This window comes from Neoarius graeffei, chromosome 7 (assembly GCF_027579695.1).
Source record: "Neoarius graeffei isolate fNeoGra1 chromosome 7, fNeoGra1.pri, whole genome shotgun sequence".
Classification (NCBI taxonomy): Eukaryota; Metazoa; Chordata; class Actinopteri; order Siluriformes; family Ariidae; genus Neoarius; species Neoarius graeffei.
Window position 1 is genome coordinate 37,921,783 of NC_083575.1, and position 17,321 is coordinate 37,939,103.

Consider the following 17,321-nt stretch of genomic DNA (forward strand, 5'->3'; position numbering starts at 1 on the left):
TTTATCATTCCTAGAGTGAAACACAGAACTCGTAGTTTTTTTTCTCTCTTCTGCTATGTGTAAAAGCAGTAAATTCTGGTGCATTTCATGTAACAGCACCTCCTAGAGGACATATGCACTTTACATGCAAATATAAATAATTCACCCTGCATGGGCGTCAACATCCTGTCGATAGCATGGTTTCTTTTTACAATGTTTATATGACATAATTTTGTAATTTGTAATTAGTATAGTGTAGCGGTTCATGTAGAAGGGAGGAGCACAGAAGACGGCAGGACAGAGCTAAGTTTCGTAATCTTTTTTATTTTACACACTTTTCAGTGGTCTCTCATAAACACACAGACAGACACTCGCACACACACATTGGGTGTCTGGTTCGGGAGAGGGATCCTCTGCTCTCTGCTCTCCCTCCTTATATAGGGCGCAGTCACTGGGAAGACACACAAACACAAGTTAATTGCTCTCAGGTGTAGTGATTCTGCCACTCACCTTCCCTGACTCCGCCCTCCTGTCACAGACCGGCACTTGGCCACGCCCCCGCTGCCACATACCCCCACCGCCTGACTCCGGCCTGCAGCCGACTCCCCCCCCCCCCCCCCCCCTTGACGGGAGAGGAAGTCCGCCACGACCATCTGTGCCCCCGGCCTGTGGACCACCTTGAAATTAAAGGGTTGGAGTGCCAGATACCAACGGGTGATCCGCGCGTTGGCATCCTTCATGCAGTGGAGCCACTGGAGGGGCGTGTGGTCTGAACAGAGGGTGAAAGGGCGCCCCAGCAGGTAGTAACGGAGGGCGAGGACCGCCCACTTGATGGCCAGACACTCTTTCTCTATGGTGCTTTAGCGCCCCTCATGCACCGACAGCTTCCTGCTGACGTACAGGATGGGGTGGTCCTCCCCCTCCACCTCCTGGGACAAAACCGCCCCCAGCCCTCTGTCCGACGCATCAGTCTGCAACACAAAGGGGAGAGAAAAGTCAGGGGAGTGTAAAAGTGGCCCCCCACACAGTGCAGCCTTTACCTCAGAAAAAGCCCGCTGGCATTGCTCTGTCCACTGGACCGGATCTGGCGCCCCCTTTTTAGTGAGATCAGTCAGCGGGCTGGTGACGTCCGAATAATTAGGTATAAACCTACGATAATAGCCAGCCAGCCCCAGGAACTGTCTCACCCCCTTTTTGGTCTTGGGCCTCGGGCAGGCCACAATTGCTGCAGTCTTGTTAATTTGGGGACGCACCTGCCCGTTGCCCAAGTGGAAGCCCAGATACCGTACTTCCACCCGCCCTATCACACACTTCTTCAGGTTGGCTGTGAGACCCGCTCACCTCAGTGACCTAAGGACGGCCCTTAGATGTTCGAGGTGCCTCGGCCAGTCATTACTATAGACGATGATGTCGTCGAGATAGGCGGCTGCATAGGTGGCGTGTGGGCGGAGGACCCTGTCCATCAGCCGCTGAAACATAGCGGGAGCCCCAAACAGCCCAAAAGGAAGTGTGACGAATTGGTGTAAACCAAACGGTGTGGAAAAGGCCGTTTTTTCTCAGGATAGTGGAGTCAAGGGGATCTGCCAATATCCCTTCGTCAAATCCAGTGTCGAATGAAAGCGAGCCGTGCCGAGTCGATCGAGCAACTCATCAATACGAGTCATTGGGTACGCGTCGAATTTAGACACCGCGTTGACTTTTCTATAGTCCACACAGAACCGGACCGACCCGTCGGCCTTGGGTACCAAGACCACCAGGCTGCTCCAGTCACTGTGGGACTCCTCGACGATGCCCATTTTGAGCATGGTCTGAAGTTCTTCCCGAACCACCTTTTTTTTGTGTTCGGGTAGCCTGTAAGGGCGGCTACGCACTACCACCCCAGGGGCGTCTCTATGTGGTGCTCTATGAGGTTAGTGCGACCGGGCAGGGGCGAGAACACATCCGAAAACTTGGTCTGCAACTGGGCGACCTCCGTGAGTTGGGTCGGGGAGAGGTGGTCTCCACAGGGGACCGGGGAGGTACGTGATGCCAATGCCCCTTTTTGAACCTCCGGCCCCAGCTCCGCCTTCTCCGGAACCAACGACACCAACGCCACGGGGACCTCCTCATTCCAGAGTTTAAGCAGATTGAGGTGGTAAATCTGTAGCGCCCCACCCCTGTCCGTTCGCCTCACCTCGTAATTGACTTCCCCGACTCGCCGTGTGACCTCAAAGGGTCCTTGCCACTTGGTGATCAATTTGGAGCTCGATGTGGGCAACAGTACGAGTACCTTATCTCCCGGTGTGAACTCCCTAAGGCGCATACCCTTGTTGTACAGGCGGGCTTGCCGTTCTTGGGCATGCCGCAAATTCTCCTGGGTTAGGTGGGTGAGCATGTGGAGTTTTGCACGCAGGTCCATAACGTATTGAATTTCATACTTACTTTGTGAATGTCCCTCCTCCCAATTTTCCCACAGCACGTCTAGAATGCCGCACGGCTTACGCCCATATAATAATTCGAATGGGGAGAACCCCGTGGAGGCTTGGGGAACCTCTCGCACTGAAAACAACAAGGGCTCGAGCCACTTATCCCAATTACATGCATCCTCACTTACGAATTTTTTAATAATATTCTTGAGGGTGCGGTTGAACCGTTCAACTAAACCATCCGTTTGTGGGTGATACACGCTGGTGCGGATCGGCTTAATCCCCAATAACCCATACAGTTCGCGCAGTGTCCGTGACATAAACATGGTGCCCTGATCAGTCAGAATCTCTTTCGGGATTCCAACTCGGGAGATAACGCGGAAGAGCGCCTCTGCAATACTGCGTGCTGAGATATTGCGCAGAGGCACTGCTTCCGGGTATCGCGTTGCATAGTCCACCAGAACTAATATAAAGCGGTATCCTCGTGCTGACCGATCTAATGGCCCGACGAGATCCATCCCAACTCTTTCAAACGGGGTCTCGATTAAAGGTAGAGGGCACAAAGGCGCTTTTGGAATGGCCGCTGGATTTACTAACTGGCATTCGCGGCACGCCGTACACCACCTATGAATGTCGCCGCGAATCCCCGGCCAATAGAATTGGGCCATTATTCGGGCTAGTGTCTTATCCTGCCCTAGGTGTCCAGCCATGGGATTAAAGTGAGCCACCTGGAATACCAATTCCCGGCGGCTCTTTGGAATTAAAAGCTGCGTGATTTGCTCTTTCGTCTGAGTGTCCTGCGTCACTCGGTATAATCTATCCTTCATAACAGAGAAATAGGGGAAGGACGGGGTGGCGTTCGGCGGGAGCATTTGACCATCGATTACTCTCACTTGGTCAAACGCATGCCGCAGAGTCTCGTCTTGCGATTGTTCTAACGGGAAATCCACGAGAGATTCCCCGAGAGAGAGAGAGGAGGAGCCTGGGGCTCCTCACTCTGATGCGGAGATGACGTGGACGGCTCTTTGACAGCTGCTCCCGCCAAGGCGACACTGGGACCTCCCCCTGCTGACGTACGGCAGGACCCACTCTCCACTAAACGGCTCATCAACTCCCCGAATCCCGGCCAATTAGTCCCCAAAATTATCGAGTGGGTGAGGCGAGGATTAGCCGCCGCCTTTACTATAAATTTTTCCCCTCGGAAAAAAATGTGGACCGACACCAAAGGGTAGCTGTGAACATCCCCATGCACACACAACACCTTCACCCCCTGTGCTCCCCCCAATGCCTCGTTTTGAACCAGGCTTTGGTGAATTGAGGTTTGATTACAACCGGAATCCACCAACGCCTGATATGTATCCCCTTGAATACTCACCGGTATGCGATACGCTCCGTCCCGATCGAGGGCGGCTTCTGGCGCATCGGGGATCCGAACCACCGTGCCCACCTCCATTGCTGTGCACTGCTGTTGGAGGTGGCCCGGTTCCCCGCAGCGCCAGCAAACCGGCCCGGGCTTCCTCTCTGCACCGGTGTTCTGGGGCTCACTCACCTGAGGGGGGGGAGAGACAGACACAGAAGTGAGAAACGGGAGGGCACCGCGGGTGCGGCGGGCCGGCTGGGATGGTGCCAGCCTCCGCCTCCACGGTGGGGGAATGGGGTGAGGACGGGACACAGAAGGAGGGGGAGAGAGAGAAAAGAGGAGAGAGGAGAAGATGCTGTCTGTTGTCCTGCCACCGGAACAGCCGCCAAATGGTCCTCCGCCAGCTCGATGGCCTGATCCAGCAACCCCGGGCGGTGGCACGGGACCCACTCTGCGATTCCTGTTGGCAAGCGCGCGATCAGCACCACCTGATCGACGATCTCCTTGGCGTCGCGGTTGTTGGCCCTCAGCCACCACCAGCAGGCGTCCCGGAGTTGCTGGCCAAACGCGAACGGCCGGCCGACTTCCTCCAAGCGCAGAGCGCGGAAGCGCTGGCGCTGCTGTTCGGGGGTGCGCCCCACACGTTGGAGGATGGCCCGGCGAAGGTCCATGTAGGCCAGCCGGCGGTCGGCAGGGAGCTGTAGCGCGGCCAGCTGCGTCTCTCCCGTTAGCAGGGGGAGGAGGCGTGCCGCACGCTGATCCATTGGCCACCCCAAGGTCTCCGCGACTTGCTCAAAGAGCGTGATGAAAGCCTTGGGGTCATCCTGCGGGCCCATCTTTGTCAGGGTGAGGGGGGACGGGCCCGCGGTGGAAGCGTCGGTTGTCCCCGCCAACGCGAGGAGGTGCCGGAACGCCTGTCGGTCCTCTTGCTGGGCCAACACCAGGGCCTCGAAGCACTGCTCCTGCTCCTTATGGAGCGTGCCTAGCGCCTGGTGCTGGCTTTGCTGGGCCGTGGCGAGGGCGTGGACCAGGTCGGTGAACGGGGAAGACTCCATGGGGCGGTTCAGCATTGGTGCTCCAGTCCCGGGTTTCGGCACCACTGTAGCCGTTCGTGTAGAAGGGAGGAGCACAGAAGACGGCAGGACAGAGCTAAGTTTCGTAATCTTTTTAATTTTACACACTTTTCAGTGGTCTCTCATAAACACACAGACAGACACTAGCGCGCACACACACATCGGGTGTCTGGTTCGGGAGAGGGATCCTCTGCTCTCTGCTCTCCCTCCTTATATAGGGCGCGGTCACTGGGAAGACACACAAACACAGGTTAATTGCTCTCAGGTGTAATGATTCTGCCACTCACCTTCCCTGACTCCGCCCTCCTGTCACAGACCGGCGCTTGACCACGCCCCCGCTGCCACATATAGTTACACTGGCTATGCTCTTAGAGTCCGTGGCATAGAGATGAGAGTTGAAGTCAAGCACACCTACTCCTTTGGTAGGCCCCACCTCCTTCCTACTAAAGGAAGGCTGTCTGTCTCTCTGTCTGTTCATATGCAAATTGACACGGCTGGACGCACATACTCCATACTTTGCACATGGATTGGTGATACCCCAGAGGGGCCCAAGACAGCATTTTCGATTTTCCAAAACAGTGGATTAGTGCTAATCCAACACACTATTAATTTCCCATAGGCTACATACTCGCGCTAACACACGTGCTAACACACTCGCGCTAACACACTGCACACAGCCTCAGCAGAATACCCTCCCCCACTCGCCTGACAGTTTCGATTGTACGGGACCTTGCAATCAGCGCTTCTCGCTGGAGACTTCCGCTAGGGTCAAGTCTAGGAGACATGGGGAGTGATTTAGCCTCTGTGAAGAGCACCATTCAGAGGAAATCATGTTCACGGGTAATAACTGCTAGTTATTTGGGACACCTGGCTATTCCAAGCATGCTGTAAACTAACTAGCCTACTTATAAAATCCATGTTATTGGTAGTGTACATGTTCACTGATGAACAAATGGCTTTTGCACAAACTTCAATAACTGGCTGTCTGCATCTTGTTAATACTGAAATAATATTGCTATCAATGTGGCTATATGGCTAGGTAGCAAGAGTGATTAAACTAGCCTTTTCCTATGAAACCTCTCAATGTTTCAAACACTTTTAATAGAAATGGATAACAGTTTGTATTAATCTTCAAAGGCAGTCTTCCATCCCAGTACTAATAAGGTCCTTAAGGCACACTGGGCAGCGCCGATCTTCATAGCCTTGGGCTCTCACCTATAGACCCTTTTCAGTCACGTGACCTTCGTAAACGCGACCACCATTTTGGACATGTAGCGGACTTCGGCTCGAATTGGTTTGTAATGCGAGGAAGGCAACAAACGGAGAACATACAAGAAAAAGGAGCGAGATGCAGAAAACACCTTCACTATCCAGCGACGTAGGGCATTTACAGGGCGAGCAGAGGGAGAAATAACAATAGTAATGACACAATAGCAACGCCGTACAGAAATAACAGTTTATGGCACAGACCCTTTTGGTTCTCGCTCATCTAGCTGCTACAATGACTGCTTAGACTGCAACAATAATACCTAACACACATTTAAGTATCCGTCGTAAAGACGTGAAACTCGTCGAGTGACGAGTGTGTTCATTGATAAGCTAACACAATCTAAAAGTAGACATACCATCACACTGCCCTGGCGCTGTGTACAGTTTACTTTCTATGGTTTGTGCACTCACTATTTGCCATTACTTTCTCCAACCGTTGTTACAGATTACAGGGAATGGCCTGGATTTAAGAGACAAATACATGTTCCTCTTATTTTGAACACTTATTTGTAGGCAGTGCTTAATTTGTAAAGTGGGAGGTCCCGGAGCGCAGAGGATGAGCGGCTCCGGTGCGGAAAAAAAGAGGGGGGCGCGGCGCTGCGCTTCTGGGCATGTTTTGTAATAACACTGCAAATTAAGTTCATCTGCAGATATTTTGTGGATGTCGTTTCATGAGAGAAATCACCAACAAGACAGATATCAAAATCAGACATTAACACTAAATAAACTTGCATTTTTTTATTTAATTATTTGTTTTTGTTTTTTTTGTTACATAGTCAAAAGAGGTGTCGGATCACCGGATCCAGTGTAAATAGCTGCCGGAGCCAACACCCGAGGTTCCGGAGCGCGCTCCGGCTTGCTCCCCCTCAAATTAAGCGCTGTTTGTAGGACACTGCCTCTGATCTGTCCTACAGTCTACCAACAGCAAAGGAACACAACGCTAGCTAATGTCGTTAGCTAATAGCTACTACAGAAGAACAAAGAGGTTACAATGGGTTATTTTAGCCTATTTGGTTACACACTCGCCGCCACACAATGTTAACAGCAACGTAATGCCTTTTCTGGCTAATTTTATTCGTCTTACCTCCAACAAAGTGGTCACTACACAAGCGTTGGTGTGCCGCTATCCATCTTCTCCGTCGGTCAGCATCTACCGGGATCCGATAAAATGATAACCCTTGCCTTGTTTGTTGATGGTTACTACATCCAGGTGCACAACAATATAATGGCATGATGGAAGTCTTGCTGAAAATAAACACTTTCTTTGCTGCCGTTCCTCAATGTTGGCTGTGGTAAACTACTGGTAGTACACGTCCAAAATGGTGGCCGCGTTTGTCGTGACGTCACGTGAAAAGGGTCCATACAGCTAGGGCTACAGTGTGGAGCTGGTCCTCTGGTAGCCACAAGAGTTTGACTCCCTACTTACATCTGTATTGTAGCATGCCTTGCCAGACGGCAGTAGGTACTGTTTTTATGATGGTCTTTGGTATGACCCGACCGCAAATAGAACTCGTGATCTCCTGATCAAGAGCCAGACATGCTAACCACCAGGCCAGCTCGCAGTGCACTGTTCATTCATTAAACTCAAACTCTTTTTGGTGGACAGCACAGCCTGCTTGAAAATCTCTTTTGAAACCCTCAACACAAAGGTAATACACAGTTGTTGATGTCTGTGCATTAATTAGTGTCTGCGAGGTGTTCATGTACTTTAACATCCCTTCCAGATGCATAACTTTACTGGGTGTGAATAACATTAAACATATCTTTGCCAATCAGAATCACTTACAGCCTGCTATAAGAGCCATTCCACCGAATCGGTACTATTTCAGTCCCTAGAAAATTATATGTATAAATGCACATAAAAATGTACTTTAAAATACATTTCCCTGGGGAGATCACGTGACGCGCTGATGGAGCTGCACGCGTGTTGAAGGAGCTCCTGACATCAGGCCCTATTTTCAGTATTTATCTGGCTTATATCCGAATACACCACTTAATTTTCGTCTGTTAACATTTCTAAATGTCAGTGGCGTGCAAGCAGTTGACTTTAACTCCATCTTCCACCTCTCAAAAGAGGAAAGCAAAGCCAGCGGATGGTCAGGCTAAGCCAGCAAGTGCTAGCATTGGTATGGAGGACGCTATGGAAAGACTGGAGTGTATTCTGAAATCGGAAATGGCTACGATGAGAAGTGAACTATCGACACATATGGCGACTATGTGCTCGAAAATCGACGCGCTGTCTGGTGAGCAAAGAGACCAGAAAAAAATTCTGCACAGTCATAATAAGCGTATAGATACTGTTGAGCAACAACTTGTTGAGCTGCAAGACCGTAGCCGACGCAACAATCTTCGTTTAATTGGTCTACCCGAAGGCTTGGAAAAAGATGATCCAGTGGGCTTTCTCAAGCGGTCGTTGCCAGTCTGGTTTCCTTCTTTGAAGGACAAAAACATTGAAATCGAAAGACCCCATAGCATTTATTCAAATCCTCCTAAACGCAACTCTAAAACACCGCAGATTAAGAGACCTGAGAGACCCCGAGTGTTCATCTTCAAACTTCTCCGCTACACTGATCGAGACATGATTCTCCGAGCAGCTAGGGACCAAGGGACCATTCAGATGGACGATGGTGAGATGACCCTCAGTATTTTCCCTGACTACTTGCCCGCTACTGTGAAGAAACGGTCTGCATTCACCACAGTGAAGAGGGAGCTTAAGAGAAAGGGGTGCCAAATTTTCCTCCAGTATCTGGCAACTCTCAAGGTGACTTTGAAAGGAGGGGAAACGAAATTTTTCCAAACGCCAGAGGAGGCCAGTGCTTTTTGCGACTCACTGGCAGAATTCCAACCCATTGTTGAGAGCGACACGGAATGATGCGAGTTTGTCTTATATGGGACACTGTAAGTTACATGCACACATCTGTGTGTATATCTACATACTACCCTGGCTTACAGTCAAAATGATTGAGTCGTTGGTTATGGCGATGTTGTAGGATGTAACACACCAACAGATCCTAATTATATTTGGGACAGAATGTTTTTTTTTTCTCGTCCTCTTTTCTTTATCACTTCCTCCAGTAAAATAGGAGAATAGGCGAATTTTGTTTACATTCTTATGAACCCTCATTTAATTCTACTATGCACAATATATGCTTAAGACTTTGCTATTAAGCTATTTAGTTTTTGGTTTTCATTATAAGGGCTTGTGTCGGCACCTAGCGTGCGATCCATTACTGATGTCACGGATTTATGTAAGGGAACATGGCAGACGTGGGCTTGTTCTATACCCAGTCTGCGTTGGGTTGAGGGACCCTGTTAGATATGGAGTTATGTTCTTTGACCCAGGGGTGGGAGGGGGGTGGGATAGTGGTGAGCATCATGAAGGAAATTTACATGGTTTGTCTTTATTTTTTGCTTCATTGCAAGTATTTGACAGTTATTACTAACCTAAATATTTTGAGTTGGAATGTGAATGGTTTGAATGGACCTCATAAACGTGCATGTTGTCTAGAACTGTTAAAAAGGAGAAAGATAGATTTAGCTTTGATTCAGGAAACCCATCTCAGAAAAGAAGATGTTCATAGATGTAACAATAAATTTTACAAAGTAATTTCTGCTTCTAGTGCCACTGATAAAACTAAAGGTGTTATGATACTACTACGAAGGAATTTAGGTATAGATATTATTGAACATGACAATGATACTGATGGCAGAGTGACTCATGTTAAGGCTTTGGTGGGAAACAGGAAGTTGGCCTTTCTATCTGTTTATGCTCCGTCCACATACGATCCTGTATTCTTCTCAAGGCTCACAAACTATCTTCTCAATATGGCGGGCTATGAGATTGTGATGGGGGCAGATATGAATGCGGTCATGTCTCATGATGAGGACAGGTCAGGAGAAAGTGAAACTCATTTACAAGCAGCATGCACTGATAAACTCAGAAGCTGTATTTCTGCACTGCCTCTGGTAGATTCATGGCGTTTTCTTAATGCCACTGCCAAGGCATATACATTCTATTCTTCAAGGCACAAATCGTATTCCAGGATCGACTTCATATTTGTGTCCTGTTCTCTTTCCTCATCCTGTCTTTGCGCAGATATTTGCCCCATGTCTCTATCTGACCTTGATAGCAATGTCATCAACCTCAAATTAGTCAATCAACCTCCATGTGCTTCACGATGGCGGTTTAATTCGACGCTACTTCATGATGAAAACTTTTGTAAGTCTTTTAAAAATGGGCTATTGGAGTTTATTAGCAATAATCAAGGGACAGTGGTGGATCCCCGCATACTCTGGGATGCAGTCAAGGGCTTCATCCATAGTTTCTCTATTTCCTTTGCGTCACATCTTAAAAAATCCAGAATGAAGAGAATAGCTGATCTAGAATCTCAGCTTATAATACTAGAGGCAGCAAATCAGGCTTCATTCTCCGACCAAACAGCCACTAAAATTAAAATATTAAAAACTGAATTAAACCAATTACTTAAAGTGAAAGCAGAGTTTCTTATTCAAAGGACCAGACAAAATTACTACTTTAAAGGGAGCAGGCCAAGCCATCTTCTAGCCCTGCAATTGTGTAATAATGAAAAGTTTGCAAATATACCTGCGATACGGCTGTCTTCTGGTGAGCTTACTACTGACCCACAAAATACATTTCCTTATTACGCAGAATGTCCTGCACATTGATCTAATTTCAAATTTAAGATATATAATTGTAAGGATTAATAAAAACTACCTAAAACACTGAAAAATAGCATGTGTTACCTGTCCCCACACTCTACTTAACTATGAAATATTATGATTCAAATCCTTCAGAAACAGTCTTTCTTTTGCACTGTTGTGTGACTCCATATCCTATCCATGGTTTAAATATATTTTTTTCATAAGAAATCCACAATATCTTAGTTAAAATACACATTTTAGTCATGTCCTGTTACCCAAACATATTACCCCATCTGACAAATTTGGAACATTCCATAAATCACATGCTCAAGAGGAAGTTACATCAGTTGTGTCTTCTGAAGGCCATGGGAAGAACAAAAGTTAGTTCCCTCATTTACTTTTCTGTATATTTGATGATTTTTTAACTTTGACTGATAAGGTCAATGTCAAAATACTGTCCTGTTACTTAAATTATTTCTTAGATGATATTTGTTTATTTTAAAAATACAGATTTTTGGTAAATCACTAGAATGTGTTAAGTGTGGTCATGCTATTAGCGATGATGCCATGTGGCTTAATTCCATGTATTAGCTAATCCTAGGCTAAAAACTGAGTCCTGTTACTTTCAGTCCTGTTACTCATATAAAGAGTATGCAGCCATCTTTGACTTCCAAACCTTGTAAAAAAATAAATAACATAGCCTGAGGTTGACCAATACACATTTTGAATAGTTAAATATGTGTGTTATTATAATCAGTGTTGAAAAGATATAACAAATTAAGTTTAATTTGGGAGTGGTACAACAAGCAAATGGTACCCATTCGGTGGAATGTCCCATAAGTGTAATTTGTAAATATTGTAAATAAAGTTTAATGTTCTGTTTAATTATTTGTTTTCATCTTTGTAATGTATTGTTTATAAGTCTAGCTGGCTAGCTGTCACTTTTCTTCAGCTAGTAGTTTAGCTGCGTTTTGGCACTCAATGTCTGACACTGCTAATGATCTGATTTTAGAAACGTCTTTTAATGTTCATACTGGATGGATGCAGACCAAAGCCCAAGGTATTGATTCATAAGTCAGAAACTAAAAAAAGCTAATTTTAGCTGTCTTGGTACAGTCAAATTGATTGACTGTTTATTATTAGTCCTAGGTTACATTCACATTACCAGCCTGAAGTGACTCATATCTGATGTTTCGCCTTAATGTGACACAGATCTGAATTTTTCAGGGCTGTGTGGACACAGAAATGTGATCTTTTCAAATCAGATTTGAGTCACTTTCATATGTGGTCCTAAATTGGATACATATTCACTCCTTTCACAAATCCCACAATCCACTGCATGGTTGGGAACTTCCAGTGGCTAGGCCCAGGCTGCTGATAACAGTACAAAAACTAATATTGGGCTATATAGTTTTGATGTTCAAATATCGGATGCAAGCTGAAATTCAATGTTACAGGTAGTTGTCAACTTATGACCTATGCGACTTACGACCGATCGACTTTAGGACCGTCTGGTTATGACTGGCAAGTGTTTCCCAGCTGAGCTAGCTGAGCTTACGACAGTTTCTGCCCCAACTCCCGGCAGTGCCCAGCATCCAGCCAGTGTTGCCAGATACTGCTCACGGTTTCCAGCCCAAAATATGTTCAAAACCCGCCAAAATGCACTTAAAACCACCCAATCTGGCAACACTGCATCCAGCCTCTTCTATTATGTGTGCAGTGTTTCGCTGGACAAACAAAGAGCAAGCTACAGTGAGCGTGCGGCTTAACCAGATCTTGTGATATAACGTGCGCAGCTGGTAATCAAAGTAACTTTCATTTTTCTGTTCTGTTACACTATTCTGTGTCCAGTGTCCAAAATGAAAAGTTAGTTTTCAACTGTTCAGCTAAAAAAAATTTAATTAAAATGATTGTGTTGTTGAAATGATGTGTTTGCAATTTATTTATAATCAAAAACTGATACAGGTGGATGAAAGAGTGATAGTGTGATAAAAAAGTACTATACCAGTACTACTGAGTGATAAGAAGTCCTAGTGAATGCTTGATAAGTAGACAATAATAAATAATTAGGTGTATTTTTTGGCACGCGCTGCACGCACATTATGGCTCAAAATAATAATACTGGCAAGAAATAAAAGTTACTTTCACCCCTGAGTATGCAGTGTTTGACTTAAACCAAATAATAAGCCAAGGTAATGAAATAAAAAAATGTTGATAAAATAAGACTTTAAGATGATTACAATATCATTACACATCACAATATACTTACGTTCATTTAACACAGGCCGACTTACGACCGGTCAGTCGTAACCAAACGCAGTCGTAAGTCGACGACTACCTGTATTAGATTGCTTTTATATGTCTAGTTACTGGTTCTATGTTTGTTTGTTTGTTTGTTTCAGAATAGAAGCTTTTAATTGGTCATCCTTATATTAATCACCCATACAGCCCTTTCACTTTCACTCTCTGCATTGTTTACACCAAATACATGTTCCAACTACTCAGCACTATAATTCTGGCCAACAGCATTAACGGTGTACACTGTTGTGGCAGTGGGGGCGTGGTCAAGCGTCGGCCTGTGACCGGAGGGCGGAGTCAGGGAAGGTAAGTGGCAGAATCACTGCACCTGATGTCAGTTAACGTGTGTTTGTGTGTCTTCCCCAGTGACTGCGCCCTATATAAGGAGAGAGAGAGCAGAGGAAGAGAGCTCTCTCCCCAACCAGACGATCTGTGTGTGTGCATGTGTGGCTGGCAGAATAACGTCACTGTAAAGTGTCCAAATAAAGAGATTTTGTTGAACTCAGTTCTGGCCTGCCATCCTTCTGTGCTCCACCCACCCATCTAAATTGCAACAGTGGTGCTGAAACCCGGGATTGGAGCACAGAGAAGAACAGCCCCATGGAGTCCTCCCCCTTCGTGGACCTGGTCCATGCCCTTGCCACGGTTCAGCAAAGCCAGCACCAGGCGCTAGTCGTCCTCCGGAAGGAGCAGGAGCAAAGGTTCGAGGCCCTGGTGCTGGCACAGCAGGAAGGTCGCCAGGCGTTCCGGCACCTCCTCGCGTTGGCGGGGTCCACCACCTCCACCGCCGCGGGCCCTCCCTACCTCACCCTAATGAAGATGGGCCCGCATGACGACCCCAAGGCCTTCCTCACGCTCTTTGAGCAGGCAGCAGAGGCCTCGGGCTGGCCAGTGGAACAGCGCGAGGTGCAGCTGACTGCGCTACAGCTCCCCGCTGACAGCCGGCTGGTCTACGCAGACCTCCGCCGGGCTGTCCTCCAGCATGTGGGGCGCACCCCCGAACAACATCGACAGCGCTTCCGCGCTCTGCACCTGGAGGAAGTCGGCCGGCCATTCGCGTTTGGCCAGCAACTCCAGGATGCCTGCTGGTGGTGGCTGAGGGCTGACAACCACGACCCCGCGGGAATCGTCGATCAGGTGGTACTGGAACAGTTCATCGTCCGACTACCTGAAGGGACCGCGGAGTGGGTCCAGTGCCATCGCCCGGCGTCGCTGGATCAGGCCATCGAGCTGGCGGAGGACCATTTGGCGGCTGTTCCAACGGCAGGACAGCAGATCTCCTCTTCTCCTCTCTCTCTCTCTCCCCCTCCCCTTCTGTGTCTCGTCCTCGCCCCGTTCCCCTACCGCGGAGGCAGGGGCCGGCTCCATCCCAGCCGGCCCACCGCACCCACGGTGCCCTCCCGTTTCACGCTTCCATGTCTGTCTCTTCCCCCCCCTCAGGTGAGTGAGCCCCAGAGTACTGGTGCAGAGAGAAAGCCCGGGCCAGTTTGCTGGCGCTGCGGGGAGCTGGGGCACCTCCAGCAGCAGTGCTTGGCAATGGAGGTGGGCGCAGTGGTCCGGATCCCCGACGCGCCAGGAGCCGCCCTCGATCGGGCTGGAGCGTATCGCATACCGGTGAGTGTCCAAGGGGATACATATCAGGCGTTGGTGGACTCTGGCTGTAATCAGACCTCAATTCACCAAAGCCTGGTGCAAGATGAGGCATTGGGGGGAGCACAATTGGTGAAGGTGTTGTGTGTGCACAGGGATGTTCACAACTACCCTTTAGTGTCAGTCCACATTCTTTTTCGAGAGGAAAAATTTAGTGTAAAGGCGGCAGTTAATCCTCGCCTTACCCACTCGATAATTTTGGGGACTGATTGGCCGGGATTTCGGGAGTTAATGAGTCATTTAGTGAAGAGTGGGGCCTGCCGTAGTTCAGCAGGGGGAGGTCCCGGTGTGACATTGGCGGGAGCAGCTGTCACAGAGCCATCTACGTCATCTCCACGTCAGAGCGAGGAGCCGCAGGCTCATCCTCCTTCTCTCGGGGAATCCCTTGCAGATTTCCCGTTAGAACAGTCGTGGGATGAGACTCTGCGGCATGCGTTTGACCAAGTGAGAGTAATCGATGGTCAAACACTCCAGCCAAACGCCACCCCATCCTTCCCCTATTTCTCCATTATGAGAGATAGATTATACCGAGTGACGCAGGACACTCAGACTAAGGAGCTGATTACACAGCTTTTGATTCCAAAGAGCCGCCGGGAATTGGTATTCCAGGTGGCTCACTTTAATCCCATGGCTGGACACTTGGGGCAGGATAAGACACTAGTCCGAATAATGGCCCGGTTTTATTGGCCAGGGATTTGCGGCAATGTCCGTAGGTGGTGTACAGCATGCTGCGAATGCCAGTTAGTAAATCCAGCGGCCATTCCAAAAGCGCCTTTGCGCCCTCTACCATTAATCGAGACCCCGTTCAAAAGAATTGGAATGGATCTCGTCGGGCCATTAGATCGGTCAACATGAGGGTATCGCTTTATTTTAGTTCTGGTGGACTATGCAATGCGATACCCGGAAGCAGTGCCTCTTCGCAATATCTCAGCACGTAGTATTGCGGAGGTGCTCTTCCACATCATCTCCCGAGTCAGAATCCCCAAAGAGATTCTGACTGATCAAGGCACCTCGTTTATGTCACGCACACTGAGCGAACTGTATGGGTTATTGGGAATTAAGCCGATCCGCACCAGTGTTTATCACCCACAAACGGACGATTTAGTCAAACGGTTCAATCGCACACTCAAGAATATAATTAAAAAGTTTGCTCGCGAGGACACACGCAATTGGGATAAATGGCTTGAACCCCTGTTATTTGCAGTGCGAGAGGTCCCACAAGCCTCCACGGGGTTCTCCCCATTCGAATTATTATATGGACGTAAGCCGCGCGGCATCCTAGATGTACTGCGAGAAAATTGCGAGGAGGAACCTTCCCCAAGCAAAAATGAAATTCAATACGTTATTGACCTGCGCGCAAAACTCCACACACTCAACCCAGGAGAATTTGCGGCAGGACCAAGAACGGCAAACCCGCTTGTACGACAGAGGTACGCGCCTTAGGGAGTTCACACCAGGAGATAAAGTACTCTTACTGTTGCCCACATCAAGCTCCAAATTGATCGCCAAGTGGCAAGGACCCTTTGAGGTCACACGGCGAGTTGGGGACGTCGACCATGAGGTGAGACGAACGGACAGGGGTGGGGCGCTACAGATTTACCACCTCAATCTGCTCAAACTCTGGAACGAGGAGGTCCCCGTGGCATTGGTGTCGTTGGTTCCGGAGAAGGCGGAGCTGGGGCTGGAGGTTCAAAAGGGAACATTGACATCGCATACCTCTCCAGTCCCCTGTGGAGACCATCTCTCCCTGACCCAACTCACAGAGGTTGCCCAGTTGCAGACCGAATTTTCAGATGTGTTCTTGCCCCTGCCTGACTGCACCAGCCTCATAGAACACCACTTCGAGATGCCCCCGGGGGTGGTAGTACGCAGCCGCCCTTACAGGCTACCTGAACACAAGAAAAGAGTGGTTCGGGAAGAACTCGAGGCCATGCTTGAAATGGGCATCGTCGAGGAGTCCCACAGTGACTGGAGCAGCCCAGTGGTCTTGGTTCCCAAGGCCAACAGGTCGGTCCAGTTCTGTGTGGACTATAGAAAAGTCAACGCGGTGTCTAAATTCGATGCATACCCAATGCCTTATATTGATGAGTTGCTGGATCGACTAGGCACAGCTCGCTTTTACTCGACACTGGATTTGACAAAGGGTTATTGGCAGATCCCCTTGACTCCACTATCCTGAGAAAAAACGGCCTTTTCCACACCGTTTGGCTTATACCAATTTGTTACACTTCCTTTTGGGCTGTTTGGGGTGCCCGCTACGTTCCAGCGGCTTATGGACAGGGTCCTCCGCCCCCACGCCACCTATGCGGCTGCGTACTTAGATGATATCATAATCTATAGTAATGACTGGCCGCGGCATTTAGAACACCTAAGGGCCATCCTTAGGTCGCTGAGGTGATCGGGTCTCACGGCCAACCTGAAGAAATGTGCGATTGGGCAGGTGGATATACAGTATCTGGGCTTCCACTTGGGCAATGGGCAGGTGCGTCCCCAAATTAACAAGACAGCAGCGATTGCGGCCTGCCCGAGGCCCAAGACCAAAAAGGGGGTGGGACAGTTCCTGGGGCTGGCTGGCTACTATCATAGGTTTATACCTAATTATTCGGACGTCGCCAGCCCGCTGAC